The sequence below is a fragment of the Tiliqua scincoides genome, chromosome 3 (assembly GCF_035046505.1).
Source record: "Tiliqua scincoides isolate rTilSci1 chromosome 3, rTilSci1.hap2, whole genome shotgun sequence".
NCBI lineage: Eukaryota > Metazoa > Chordata > Lepidosauria > Squamata > Scincidae > Tiliqua > Tiliqua scincoides.
The window spans coordinates 24,080,132-24,094,667 of NC_089823.1; the positions used below are offsets into that span (position 1 = coordinate 24,080,132).

General features: G+C 45.0%; 1 protein-coding gene across 1 annotated transcript in view; it reads right to left on the bottom strand.

The window, feature by feature from the left end:
- SPATA13 (spermatogenesis associated 13) overlaps nucleotides 1-2,617 on the bottom strand; it is a 107,658-nt gene extending 105,041 nt beyond the window's left edge. The window contains exon 1 of the mRNA XM_066618998.1: nucleotides 2,478-2,617. The gene's annotated coding sequence lies outside the window, so the exon portion shown is untranslated. The remainder of the gene's footprint in view (nucleotides 1-2,477) is intronic.
- Between the last annotated feature and the right edge of the window lie 11,919 nt (nucleotides 2,618-14,536).

Sequence of the window (14,536 nt, forward strand, 5' to 3'; positions counted from 1 at the left end):
ACAAATTTCTCACCTGTGGAAAAATCTCAGCCTGATGAGAAGGGCCCTTATTAAAGGAAAACAATTGTTTAACCTGTTAATGCAAGAGAGGGCAGCCAGCTGACAATCATTCTTTCTCCAAGCTTCACTCCAAGGCAAAGCAGACCCCCCCTTTCCCCCCCAGCATGTGAAAAGAAAATCACTTTGCTCTGGGTGAAGGGAGGGGGGTCACTGGCTCACCTGGAAAGAGACTGATTGATGGATTGTTTGCCTAATGACTCTGTCTTAACATCACAAAGGTCAGCAAGGCTGTTTTTTAAATCAAGGAGCAAAAGGACTTTGTTTTTTAAATGGATTTGCTTTAGGGCTATTTTTGCCATCCAGTGAGTTCTGGGAAGGGAACCTCATCTTCTCCTACATTCAAGGCAGCTTACTCCATAAATATAACATGCCCCACATGTTACTGAACCCTGCATTTCCGAAGACAGACTTGACTTACACAATAAGGAGAATAAACTCTGCACATGCTCAAATGTATTTTGCATGATTTTTTTCTGCACTTATTCCATATCACCAAGAAAAAAGCTTTGGAGGCAGTGTCCTCCTAGTTAGCCCTGGCACAAACTATGTTTTGTTTAATGCAGAATGGGAGGAGAGCAAAGGGCTGCAGATGGGACACTGAATGATTGATTTGATATGCTAAAACTCAATAGTGTCATTAAATGATGATATTCTTATGTTCTCTTAGTTCTACCAGCCAATCTCTTTTCCCACATGACTAGTTTGATACCAGGTGAAATATGAATATCAAAGGAGAGGGGGACAAAAAAGACTCTGGCAGTATCAGTGGCTGCCTAACACACCACTGTGGTTAAATTCTTAAGAACAGCAGCAGGAGGAATAATTGCATAAGTACACAAAGATAATATCTATCATAAATGTTCACTGATTATTGCAGGGTCGGACGATCACATGTACAGAACACACACATGTACCATTCCTGCTCACTTAGGGCCTGTGTGCACAAGCAACTGACCATACCATGAAGGTGGGCAGTCACCACAACACCACAACACCACTCCCCCCCCCATTCAATCAATCAAATGTTATTTGCCATCATTAGTTTTGAACAGTCAGAAAGTACTTCCCACTCTCTCCTGGGATAGCCCTAATGTCAAGGCAATCCTGAGTAAACAGCACACTTCTTATGTTGGCTTTTGATCAGGCCGCTCAGTTTGAACATTTGCTGTACAAATTGCACCCTTCCCCTTCCCAACACTTTCATTGCTTTGGAGCCATTTACAACTGGAGAAAGGAGGGATATAAAAAAAGAACAAACTCTTGCTGGTTCAGTTGCTCTCCAATAAGTATACAGTATCATAGCCATGGGCAGCCAAACAAGAATACAAACCCTCACACCCACGTTACCCCCAGCTCCAATTCATGTATCCAGTGGCATAGCTAGAGGGGGTGCAAAGCACAAAGTTTTGCAAGGAGCCTCACTGCTGCATGCAAGTGGCCCTACGCCCTCCCCTTTGGGGCCATTCTGGGCAAGAGGGCCGCTTGCAAGCCACAGTGAGGCTTCCACCAAACTTAGTGCTTTGAAGCCCCTCTAGCTACACCACTGTATGTATCCCTAACTTTAAGAACCTCCAGAAACCAAACTGTTCTCCTTATCAGACACCAAGATCAGCTTGTTCAAATCTGTGTTTAGTTTTTCAAACCAAACCTTTCTTTTAAAGATTAATATTTTTAAAAACATTAAGACCCTGCCTTTTCCCTCTAAAAAGAGGTACACAGAATGTCTAACAATATGCCTAAAAACTATTAAAATCAAAGTATCTGTCTCATTTATTGCTCATTTCTCTGCAGGTGTTCTCAGAATTAAGTCCCACTGAGTGCAGTGACACCCACTTCCCAGTAAATGTGACACACGGCAGACTCTACAGCATAAGGATTAATAAAATAATTTTGAGGTCCCAGTGCTTGTAGATGAGTTTTTTTTTAATGCACTAGTGCCAATTTTAGTCACGTTCATATAATCATTGGTCACAGGGTGACCAGATGTCATAACTGAAAAAGAGCACAAGGCATCCCAAGATGTGGGACATCCAAGAAAAATGTAGGACATGATAAAATACAGGCTAATAACACTCGTATAAGAATTTCATGTGGTTAATTTAAACACTATTACTTATTATTAAATTTAAAGCTACATTGCATAATTTATTATGTAGAATTTATTAGTTACAAGTAGGCTATGCACTGCTTGCAGGGACCCACTCACAGGGAAAAGGAGGGCGTGTAAGTTCTTTTCCAGGGCTAAAAGAAAAAAGAAAAAAAAGAGGACATCTGGTCACCATGATTGCTCACCCCACAAGAAACCAGTGTGCCTGAACACACCTTTTGCAGGACTGATGCAACCTTCCTGAGCCCCAAAGAAAGCCAACAAGGAAAGAAAAGGTAAAGGTGTCAGGGAACAAGCAGAGCAGCCCTACCTGTCTGTGACTACAACAGGAAGCAGCCCAGGCATCTGCAAGTCCTTCAGAGGAGTCAGAAACTGATCCCAAATGGCTTTTTTCTCCAGCAGCACGTACAAAAAAGCTGCAGCCTTTTTTTCAGCAAGCCACCCCCCAGAGGCTTTTGGTGACTAATATTTGCCCTGCCTAAGCCTGGGCGAAGTACAAGGGGGACCTCCAGCTTTTGAACTGGAGCCTGAGTGCTCAGTACACTTCACTGCTTTCAGCAGCTGTGGAATCCACCAATCAGAGGCCTCGTGGGCAACCTCTCCTCCCTCTGCCTCTTCAGCCCTCCCTCCCCCCTCCCTTCCTCCCTGCTCTCTACTGCAGGAGGCAAGAGATGGGAACAGGGGTCGAAAGAGCCCCTAAGGAGCACAGTTGCCCTCTCTCTGCAGAGATCTCCTCCTCCTCCTCCTCCACAAAATAAACATAGATCCTGTAATTTGTTGACCACAACTAATTGGATTTTCTTTTTCTCTGAGTGACTGTATAAAAGAGCCTCTTATGGAAAAGACTGACTTAAAGCCTAATCCAGTGATTTTCAACTTTTTCATCTCACAGCACACTGGCAAGGCACTAAAATGGTCAAGGCACACCATCGGTTTTTTGGCAATTGACAAGGCACACTGCGCATGGGGGGCTCACATCCCCCAATGGCCCTACTAATAAATGACCCTCTCCCAAATTCCCACAGCACACCTGGGGACCATTCATAGCACACCAGTGCGCCACCACACATTGGTTGAAAACAGCTGGCCTAATCCTATGTGTGTCTACTCAGAAGTAAGTCCCATTGTGTTCAATGGGACTTACTCCCAGGAAAGTATGGATAGGACCTCAGCCTTAGCCTGCAACAGCCTTGAGATGTGTCTTATGCTTGCAAATGAGATGGGAGGTAGAACAGACAATAAATAAAGGATGGGGGATTTCAGGGGAGCAAAGACTTTTCCATACACACCTAATATTTTTTATGCAAGACTGGAGGGGCTGTACACCAGTACAGAAAACTCCCCACCAACCCTGTATTTTCCTCCCAGTTAGACTCCTAGGGTGTCTGCTGCAAATGGAAATTACTTTGCCAATAAGTGACCAATACAAATAATACACTTTACAACTACTAGAGAAGGGTTAAAAGTGATGCCAGAAAAACAATGCTACATAAGAAAAAGATTAAACACTAATAAATAATATCGAGTTATCCAGTGTGGGAGAGAAGACTTGCCCACACTTAAATATAAAAGCTCCCAAAGCCTTTGAACATGAAATTTTCTTAGAAATGTGCACACACTCAAGATTGTTTAAGGAAAACAACATGCTCCTTAATACCCTTGGATCACCCTTATACTCACAGTCAAGATGTAGGGTGGGACTTTCTCCCTTTTCCATGCATCTTCCTCCTTCCGGAGGGTGGGTTTGTTCCCCATGCAGTGATTATTCTAATCCACGATGGTGGTAGTAAGTTGAACCTGGGTGTAGTTTTTCTGGATTGATTGAGGCGGCAATCGGGAGTGTGATCTTATGTCTCAGGTATAAGAGAAAACGTTAAATTGCAGTACAATCCGATACATGTTTACTTGGAAGTAAGACCCACTGTGTATATCTCCCTCCTGTCTTCAGGATTTGGTCATCTCTGGTCCAGGTACAGTAAAATATGCAAATCCAAATAGGTAATGCCATGGACATATTTCTAGCTTGGCCTGGGGAGGTGCCCACAGGTTCTTGTGATGACAATGGGTGCTAAATATAGTCTATCCAGTTTTGGAATAGTGCCACTGCCACATGAGCTCAGGCATTCAGTGCAATTTTTATGTTATTTGAGATGCTTATACAGTATTCTGCCTTTCTTCACAAAGGGTCCAAGCTGGATAACAACCATTGAGTTCTTGTGTATGGAAAGAAGACAGTTCCACAAAACAACAAAGCTAAAATGTGTGCCGTGTTTGTTTAGGTACAATGGCCATTTCCTTTGCAAATATAATTAAAAATCATAGCCAGAATGGCAGTGAGTAGAGTAGAGTTTCCAAAACTAGGTGAGGACTGTAGCACAATCCTCTCTATGCATCTTCCAGAAGGGTAGCCATGGTACTGCAGCAAAAAACTCACATACGGCACAATCCTAAGGGCGCAATCCTAACCCACTTTCCAGCACTGGCATAGCTGTGCTAGTGGGACGTGTGTTGCATCCTGCAGTTGGGTGGCACTCACAGAGCCCTCCTCAAAGTGAGGGAATGTTTGTTCCCTGACCTCCAAACTGCATTGTCCATATGTCAGTGCTGGCAAATGGGTTAGGATTGCAGCCTAACACAGGCACAGTGACACTGCGCAGGTGTAGGGTATCACAAAAGCACTCTGCAACACCTGGTAAGTAAGCAGTGCTGGCAGGAAGACCCATGCCATCCTGCAGGCACTGGATTCAAAAGGAGCACCTGACAGAGCAGGTAAGCTCCCATTGGGAGAGGGTATTCCAGGGCAGGGGAGAGTGAAGATGGGGCATATCAGGCCCAGGAGGGGGCAGGATTCACAGTGCTTATGCACACCAAATCCTATGCCTCTTCCCAGGCCTGAATACCCAACATGGGGTATCTCGAACTTGCACCAGCCATTTGGCAGGCACGGATCTGCGTAGCCCTATTGGGCATGGTGAGGCTTTACACAGGGTAAGAGGAGAAATGTCCCCTTACCCTGAGGAGATCTCCAACCTGCTCCTTCCCAGTGCTGGATACAGTGTGGGCCGAGGAGCTCTACTGCTCCAGTGCTGGTTAGGACTGGGCTGATAAACGTAGAGCACCTTCAAGACTGATAGAATATCTATTTCAGCATGAGCTTTCATGGACTCCAATCCATCAGGTACATCATATGAACACTTTCTTGGTGGTAAGATCCACTGTGTGTCATGGAGATTCTTTTCCAGGAAGCATGCATAGAATGGCAGCCTTGGCACACATTTTCTTGGATTAAAATTGGTGCCATTAGAAAGGAATCCAGACATTGCTATAAGGGTTGACATTTCTGCCCAAATATGGACAGACTGCGGCCTTAGCACAGGGTTTTCCTAGTGTCCTTTGAGGCACCTGGTGGCAGAGTGCCCATTTCGCCATTGTAAGGTTGCATTACAGTGTGCACATGTAAGGGTGATTCAAATACAAGAATCATTTTTTTTGTGATGTATATTCCTTGCTCATGGGGCACACCCTTAGGCAAACACCAGGGTAGAAATACAGAGCTGTTGCTAGCAGTCAGAATGCAAGGCACCAGTCAGGCTAATCTCTGCAATTTATTCTGGATACTCTTGTTTGTGTTTCTAAAAAATGTTAGCTGATCAGAACATTCTGTCCATTCTTCAGAGGCACAGCAATAACCATTTCCTTTTCTCTCACTCAATTAAGGCTTTTCCCCACAAATATAATTATTTCAAGCAAGGTAGCCAAACCCTGCTTGATGTATCCATCTGTCATAAAGATCTGCAAGTAGTTGCAATGAACGAAATGTTGAGATTATTCATCTGCCTCTAAGGTCGGAATCCTAACCAACTTTCCAGCACTGGCATAGCGGTGCCAATGGGACGTGTGCTGCATCTTGCAATTGGGTGTCACTCATGGAGGCCCCCTCAAAGTAAGGGAAAGTTTATTCCCTTACCTCGGAGCTGAATTGCCCTTTTGTCAGCACTGGAAAGTGGGTTAGGACTGACCCCTAAGTCACTTGCAGAGTCCCATTTTAAAGCCATTGCCCTCTATAAAAGGTGGTATCTTTATGACAAGGAAGGCAGTGAGCAGGGGCAGCCGAAACAGTTGCTACAGCTGCTGAATTGTGGCTAGGAGCACATAGGGTGATCCAGGAATCAATGGCCTGATTGTTAGGTGTTAGATAGACTGCTATCTCCTTAGGCCAAGCCAGACAATACACTAATAGCCCAATCCATTCCAGCAGCAATAGATGCTGTTTACAGTCATTGTAAATGGATTACAAGATAGTGAGAGTGAAGCACCAAAAGTCTCCCAAAGTACTACATAAATGTTGTTAAAATTCAACTCTCCCATCTAAATGTACTGTGAGGTCTCATTCATTTAAATCAGTGGTTTCCAACCTTTAAGAGTCTTTTGATCATTGAGGCAAAAATTGGAATCTTTGTGGACTACATGCAACCCCCCACTCCCCCAGCACACAAAAAAATGGAATGAGCTTTGTCATAGTTAGAGAATATTTATTAGAGATTTATTAGATTTGTATATTGTGTGCTCTTAACTTGGATTGAATCGAGTCAGTTTCTGGGATCCCAATAAAATCAGTGCTTATGTTTCCTACCAAGTTAATACAGTTTCTCTGGGCCAACACAGACAGTCCCCTTACTTCGTAGGTATTTATAAGATGCTACTAAATGTCTGCTTGACATACCATTCCTGGTGAAAAATAAATACTGGAATTGTGCTCAATGTTAGCTTTGCTTATCTAAAGCCAGTTTTGCCCAAAACATCGTACTTATGATTGTTTACCTTTTTCTTACAAGCAGCAAAGAATATGTGCCTTGGAACTGACACAAGGAAGCAATTCCATTTCACTAGGAGCCATGCACAACATCTCCTCTTCACCCATCCTGTACCACTGCCAGCCCAACCTTGACGCAAAGCAGACTGCATTAGAGGCAGACGGCAAGGGCAGTGATTCAGGGTGTGCTTAACCCTAATTCTGCTGCTGCTGCCTCACTCCAGCCCACTGCTGATGCCAGCCACAAGGATATATTTCCCACCTGCTAGAGTTAGAAGCGGATCATTGACCTCTTTATTTTTCTCCCTGTGCAGTTTTCTTAAAGTCAGAAGTGCAGTACTTCTGGTTTTACTTACAGGGGCTCCTCAGACTGTCCTTTAAAGTAAAACTGGAAGTCTTGCATTTCTAGGTTCAAGGAAACTGCATGAGAAGCATGGCAAGGAGCTTCTCTTTTCTACCGCACTTTAGCAGAGGTGGTGTGTGTACAATTAAACTGAGCAGCAGTTTTTCTAAGGCCTCAGAACATCACTTCTGCCCTCCTGGAAGCCTTAGAAGGCCTTCTGAGGCCTGGAGAGTCCATGTGCAGCCTCCCTGGGCTTCAGATCACATTCTGGACATGACTGGAGCACAGCTCTGGTCACGTTTGGAGGTCTCAGAGGCAAGCAAAGGGGAGCAGGGCCACAGCAGCCATGCCAGAGGTGGCACGGCCATCCCAGAAGAGTGTTGCCTGGGGTCCTGTGACCCCTTTGACCCCCCTCAGCTATACTACTGGGTCCAGATGTGTTGTCCAGGCCAGGGTCAATCTAGATGTTACAAGGAGTGCAGAGTTGGCGAATCCATGCTTGTACTTTTTCCCTCATAACCCACAGCCCACCCTCAGCGGATGGAAACTGCAGTACGATGAGTTCCCTAGCTGAATTGGTTCAAGGATTTATTGCCACTTAATAACGTTGTGTGTCTGTGTGTGTATCTGTGTGTGTATATCTGTGTGTGTGACATTGTCCTTCCTGTTTGTTGCTGTAAGTAGTTAAAAGTTTTTTGGCTAGCCAACAAAGTGGACTGAAATTGAAAATGATATTTGCCACGATTCTGCCAAAATAGAACATTATTATGTCCTTAGATTTCCTGGCTTACGGATCATTTTCCTAATCATAGCATAGCATAGTGGTCTCACGCTCCCACATGTGTTTTCCAGGCCTCCTCGACAAATGTACCTTAACTATAATCTATATTTTATTGGGGCAAAGGAAATATAAATTCCACATAATTCACTGGCACTGAATATGAAAAAGAAAAGAAAAGGACGCATTTGAAAGATGATGGCTGCAATCCAGCCTTTCTCATGATGTGGGTATAACATCATGTGCTCTGGGAGCCCCTCCCTGGTTTATTGCCAGCCCCTCCCCCAGCATTCAATAAGAAGTACTTATTTGATGGGTAGGGATCAATTTGTTGGCTTGTGGTCCTTGACTTTAGTGTCTGAACACTACCTTCTGTACAAAGTTTCAACTTGGTTGGCAAAAACATTTAAACACATGCATTCAAACGAGTAGGACTTAAGTATACGTAAATGCCTAGTGAATCAGCAAGATACAAACTAACATTGAAAACCCATTTATAGTTCCTTGGAGGTAAATTCCACTGGGTACAATTGAGTTTACTCCCTAGTATCAAGGTTTTTTCTTCTCATACTGGATTGTTTCAGGTGCCATCAAGGCTAGATTGGCAGCAACAAGGGAAGGGCTGATTCTATGAAACACTGTCCCAATTGAGATGAGACCTATGCCCTCTCTGTTGGTCTTCTGGATAGGTTAAAAACTATTTTATTTCTGTTAGCCTTCCTACTTCAGCTGTTTCTGTTTGCTCTTTCTGCTCTTTAATAATCTGCTTTTCTGTTGCCTTTTTGCAGGTTTTTACTATTTTATTTATTGTGTATGTGTTACACACACACACACACACACACCTTAATGCTGGTTTTTTACTGTGATTTTTTTAATGGTATTTTAATTTATGATTAAAAACCACTCTGGGTGCTCTGTTGTTTGTGGAGAAGGGTGAATTATAAATCTTTTAACTAACTAACTAACTAACTAACTAACTAACTAACTAACTAACTAACTAAATAAATAAATAAATAAATAAATAAATAAATAAAATACTAAGTGTAGGATTGCAGCCCAAGACAGTACATGTGGTGTGGTGTGTGTGTGTGTGTGTGTGCATATGTGAGTAGAAAGTAAACAGGTAAATAGACCAAGTCCTTAAGCCTCATTTGTGTTCCTATCTGTTGTAGCTCCTGGACTCATTCATAAATTGAACTGTCTCCTTGCATGGGGAATAAATACTAGTTTAACGTTTAAACTAGGTTTTAGAATTTTAGATTGCATGTGAAGGAAGGCTTCAGGTGACCACCTGTGCACTGCCCCAATAGCTCCAACAGGTAGTGGGAGGGACCGCTTACATAGTGCATTGCAGCACCTGCAGTACTTACTATGCAGCACCCCCAATAGCTATGCCACTGGCTGCCCAAACTTTTGAGTTGGTTCACACAGGGGAATGGGGTTTTCATGTGGTTGTGCTGTGGTTTATGCAGGGCAGAATCACTGGGCAGAGCAGTGTTCGTGCTACATCAGTGCTCACTCTATTTAAACATGGAAAAGCAGCATAAAATTATTTTAAATATATATGACTCAATTAAAAACGAGTTGCCACACAGGGGCCTACTTCATCAGGAGCTTGAGCTGCTCATTTAATTTTTGTTTGTGATTAATTTAATTTAAAGTATACATTTGTGATTAATTTAATTTAAAGTATACATTTCTATTACATAGAGGAGGTAGGCCATTATCTACAAAGGTCACACTGCAAGGAAAAAATAGCCTTTAAAGTGTGCCATGGCTATCTTTGTTCTTGTCCTGCCCCAGACCGACTGCTTTCCTGGACAGTGTCCCATTAAAGAGTTAATATCTATAAGGTCACAGCTTTGCAACATTCACAGTGGCTTCAGGCCACAGTTCTACAAATGGGAGCAGTTCCTGATGATGTAATCTTGTAATTTGATAACCTGCCTTTAACAATTTCTGGGCAACAAAAGGAGTCAAACATGTTCCTCTGGACTTCCTTGTGCAGTTTCACTTCAGCAGGGTTGCATCAATGTCTGGAGAAAATCAGTTATTTGCCTTGGGACTGCTTAAGTGCAAACAGCACTGCTCTTTGCTGTGTGCCAGCAGCAGGGTTAGTGAAACTGTCACTGCAATGGAAAATAATTAAAGGCCAGCAGAGAATACCTGAGCAGAGGAGAAAAGAGGTGCACACAGAGTGAAATATCCACATGAAAATGCAAACATTGCAGATGGTTTCTTTCATCTCACTCTATTCTATATTCACAGGGCTTGTCCACATCTTCACTTCACAGGATGACTTTGGTCTATAATTAGTTACTTTTTTGCAGGCATTTTATTTAGGTCAGTGGTTCCCAAATGTTTTTGACTGGGGGCTCCCTTGACCTACTGGGCCATTGGCTACGGCATCCCATTAGGGCTACAATCCTGTATAGAGTGACTGGTTTTTTATGAGGATTCCATGGCTCCCCTGGCTGGTTTCTGTGAGAATCCAGGGAACCACAGCTCACAGTTTGGGAACCACTGCGTTAGGGATTTAGGTGGTGTTTTTTTTTTTTAATTGGTCATCCTGAACCTTCTATCTAACTCAATTCCTGCATATACAGGTTAAAAGACTAAGAGCCCAATCGTGGGCTCGGTGCTGCGGCTTTGTGCAGCTGTGCATTGTGTTACCGCCCATGTTAGCCCAGCGCCAGCTGGTGCTGGGCTAGTACTGGGTTAGTGCGGGGCGGGCACCCAGCCTCTGCCACTTGGCGGTCTCACGGACTGCTGAGCTGCGGCATGGTAAGTGGGGGTGGGGAGGAGGCATTCTGGTGAGGGGGGAGGCCGGCAGGGGGTGAAGAGAGGGTGGGGGCAGGCGTTACAGGGAGGCGGGAGCCGGTGGGAGGCGTGCCGGCGGAGGGAGCGGGAAGGGAAGGAGGTGGGCCCATGGAGCTCCGCTCCACCAGATCCAAGGCGTTCGTGTGGGGCTTACGATAAAGTGAGTAGCCCCATTGCGGGGCTGCTTCCCTTACCCAGGAGAAGAGGACGAAAGTCTGCAATAGCCCAAGGCGCTCAGGATCCGGCGGCAGCCATTCTCTGTGCCGTTGAGGTTGGGTGCCCTGGGCAGCTCAGGATTGGGCTGTAAAGGTGCAATCCTAACCAACTTTCCAGTACTGACATAGCTGTGCCAATGTGGCATGCACTGCATCTTGCAGTGGGGAGGCAGTCAAGAAGACCTCCTCAGGATGAGGGCATTTTTGTTACCTTACCTTGAGTCTGCATTGTGGCTAGGTCAATGCTGGAAAGCTGGTTAGGATTGCGCCCTAAGAGCCCAATACTATCTCCCTCCCCCCACTGGTGCAGCTGCACCAAGAATGGGTGCGCTGTATCCAGTGGGGGCCAGATTTGGAGACTTCAGAAGTCAAAAGGTATTTAAATCCCATTACAGCCTTCCAGTGTGCTATTGGCCTCCTTGGACCTGCGCTAGCAATTTTGCTAGGAAGTCCAAGGAGTGAAAGGGGGCGCAGAGGCTGCAGGAAAGAGGGATAGAATCTGGTATGTGCCATTGCCACTGGAACCACCCCCTCCCACAGCCTCCCTGCCACCTGTTATGCCTCCCTCCCCACTCAGTTTTGCCTCCAGCCTCCACTCCACGCAGTCTCCTGCTGACTTACTGCTCCAGCAGGTGGTGGGAGAGCCAACAACACAGGCATGGAGGCAGGGCACTGAGTACAGTGCTGCTGGAGTGCCTTTTATGACTGGCACTGACTGCTTTACGGTAGTCAGCGCCAGCAGAAGAGGTGTGATGGTGGTGGCTGGTAAATTGTGTAGAGGATTGGGCTGTGAGGGGAAAATCAAGGAAGTGGGACTATATTGGAGCTCCTGGCTGCAGGTGGACAATGGACACAGTTATCCAGCAGGATCTGATTTCACCATTCAAACAGCAAAGTAAAAGTGTGTTTACTTTTAGCTTGTTTAAGGCTTTCAGGGCAAAGTCTGAATGGTGGCTTAAAAAAACAAACTTCCCAACCCACACCCTGCCAGTGAGGAGATGTTAATAATTAAGTAACAACCAGGAATTTGTTTGGGAAGTGATCATTATATTTTGTTCCCTTTTAACATGGTGTTCAAAACGTTGACTGCTTCTGCTTTTTTACGTTTTGTGCAAAAGACCTTGGATATGTGTTGGTGGAGAGCAGCTGAGTAGTGCAAGAGCTTGTGTGCACAGTTCTTTGCAGTGCTATTTGGTATAATTGCACAAGCAGAACTTGCACCTTGTCATTCCATGAGAATCACAGCACCGGGTGCTGAGTTTTGCCCACTTTGCAACAGTGTCCCCAATGACAGCACTTCATTTTTCTGCTAGATCAGGGGTGTCAAGCTCGTTTCATACAGAGGGACAAAGTTAGCATTCATGGTGCCTGCTGAGGTCCAGAAGTGACATCATTAAGCAGACGATGGCCAGAAATAAGCACTTTGTTCTCACATAGAAACTCATTACCTGCAAATGACAGAAGAGAAAATGTGCAAATCTTGTTCAAATTTTCAAGATATGTGAGAGCCAATTATCATGCTGGGAGAGCCCAATTATATCAGGGGGCCAGATAAATAGCTTCCAAGGGCCACATTTGACCTGCAGGCCTTATGTTTGACCCCCCTGTGCTAGATGAATGAATGCCAATAACTTGCTTTTGTGGGGAAAAATAATGGGAGATATTTAAAGACACTATAAGGGTGGTATGTTATGCACACACTATAGTTATGCTATATAGTTATCCATCTGCAAGAGGGATCTGAAGGCCTTAGGAATGGACCTCAACAAGTGGGAAACCCTGGCCTCTGAGCGGCCCGCTTGGAGGCAGGCTGTGCAGCATGGCCTTTCCCAGTTTGAAGAGACACTTGGCCAACAGTCTGAGGCAAAGAGGCAAAGAAGGAAGGCCCATAGCCAGGGAGACAGACCAGGGACAGACTGCACTTGCTCCCAGTGTGGAAGGGATTGTCACTCCCGGATTGGCCTTTTCAGCCACACTAGACGCTGTGCCAGAACCACCTTTCAGAGCGCGATACCATAGTCTTTTGAGACTGAAGGTTGCCAATATATAGTTATGCTTGCTCCCTGTCCGGAATGCCCCCAGCTATTGAGAACTTAAAGCTCACACTTGAGCTGAACCCCCCCCCCCAATCTTATATCCCCTTGGGCCATCTCCTGCCCTCTTTCTTTCCCTAGTCCAGTTCCAATACCAGAAGTGAACCAACCTGAGAAAAGAGTTGTTGAAGCAACACAGCGTAAGGTAAGGTAAGGTACCAATACAGTAAGGTAGGGGAGGGGCTCATCCCCCTCATCCAGACACCCCTTCTGATCAGACCCCACATCTTTAGACATGATAGATAAAGCAAACAGGTGAATAAACAAACATGGCTGTCCTTTTCATATTTTGTTTGGGCCTAAGCCTGCACGACCCCATCCTGGTTACTGTTTCTTGCTCATGCTAACAGTGTGAAGGAAAAGATGTGGCTTTTATGTATATGATTGTCATACTATATAGGAAAGTTATGCTAAGATTCAATCATAACAAGTTTCTAAATTATCATCATGGAGCTGTCAGGTAACAGAAGCAGAAAACCCTTGTGGGCTGAGAGTCATACAGGGGAGGTGGGTGGTATTTAGCTGAGAGATCCACAAGTTGTGCAGGTCTCCATTACGACATAACAAGCTGCACACTTATAGCACCCATTTCAGTTAACTACTTTGACATGTAAGTTTAGTATGTAATTTCATACTAAAATGTATGAAATGAAGGGGACTTCTTCTCAAATAGATCTGTACTTAGGACTAGGGCTGAATGTGTCCAAATTGCTTTATACTGGGAGCCAATTTGATCCGGTAGACAAACTGCTAGATTTGTAATTGGGAGAACGGTACTGGAATCTTGCCTCATCTGTGAGCTGGCTGGATAGCCTTGGTGGGCAGTCCAATTCCAGGTAGCTCTGGTACAGTGGGGCAAGCACTGCAACTGAGCAGGCAGAAGTTCTTTTCAGGGGTAAGGGAACATTTGTTCCTTTACCCTGTGTAGTGCCCAGCCTATTCAGTTTGGGCTCCTTGGATCTGCACCACCTATTTACGTAGCCAAAATCCAAAAAAATCCAAAATTACTGGGTAGCCCTGTGTAACATTGACAGGCCTAGGACAGAGGTTAGGATGCAGCAGAGGCCTTCTCTACTGTCCCTACTTCCCTCCTGGGCCCAATCTGCCCCCCATTTCACCCTTCCCCGCCAAGAAACATCCCCTCCTCACCTTACCTTCACTGGCAGCTGTCGGACAGAATGTGGCACCTGCAGGATGGCATGGGCCTTCCTGCCAGCCCTGCTTACTCGCTGGGTGCTGTAAAGCAATTTACGGTGCTTTTATGACACCCAGAACCAGCACTGTGGGTACAGCACCAGTGCTCACAG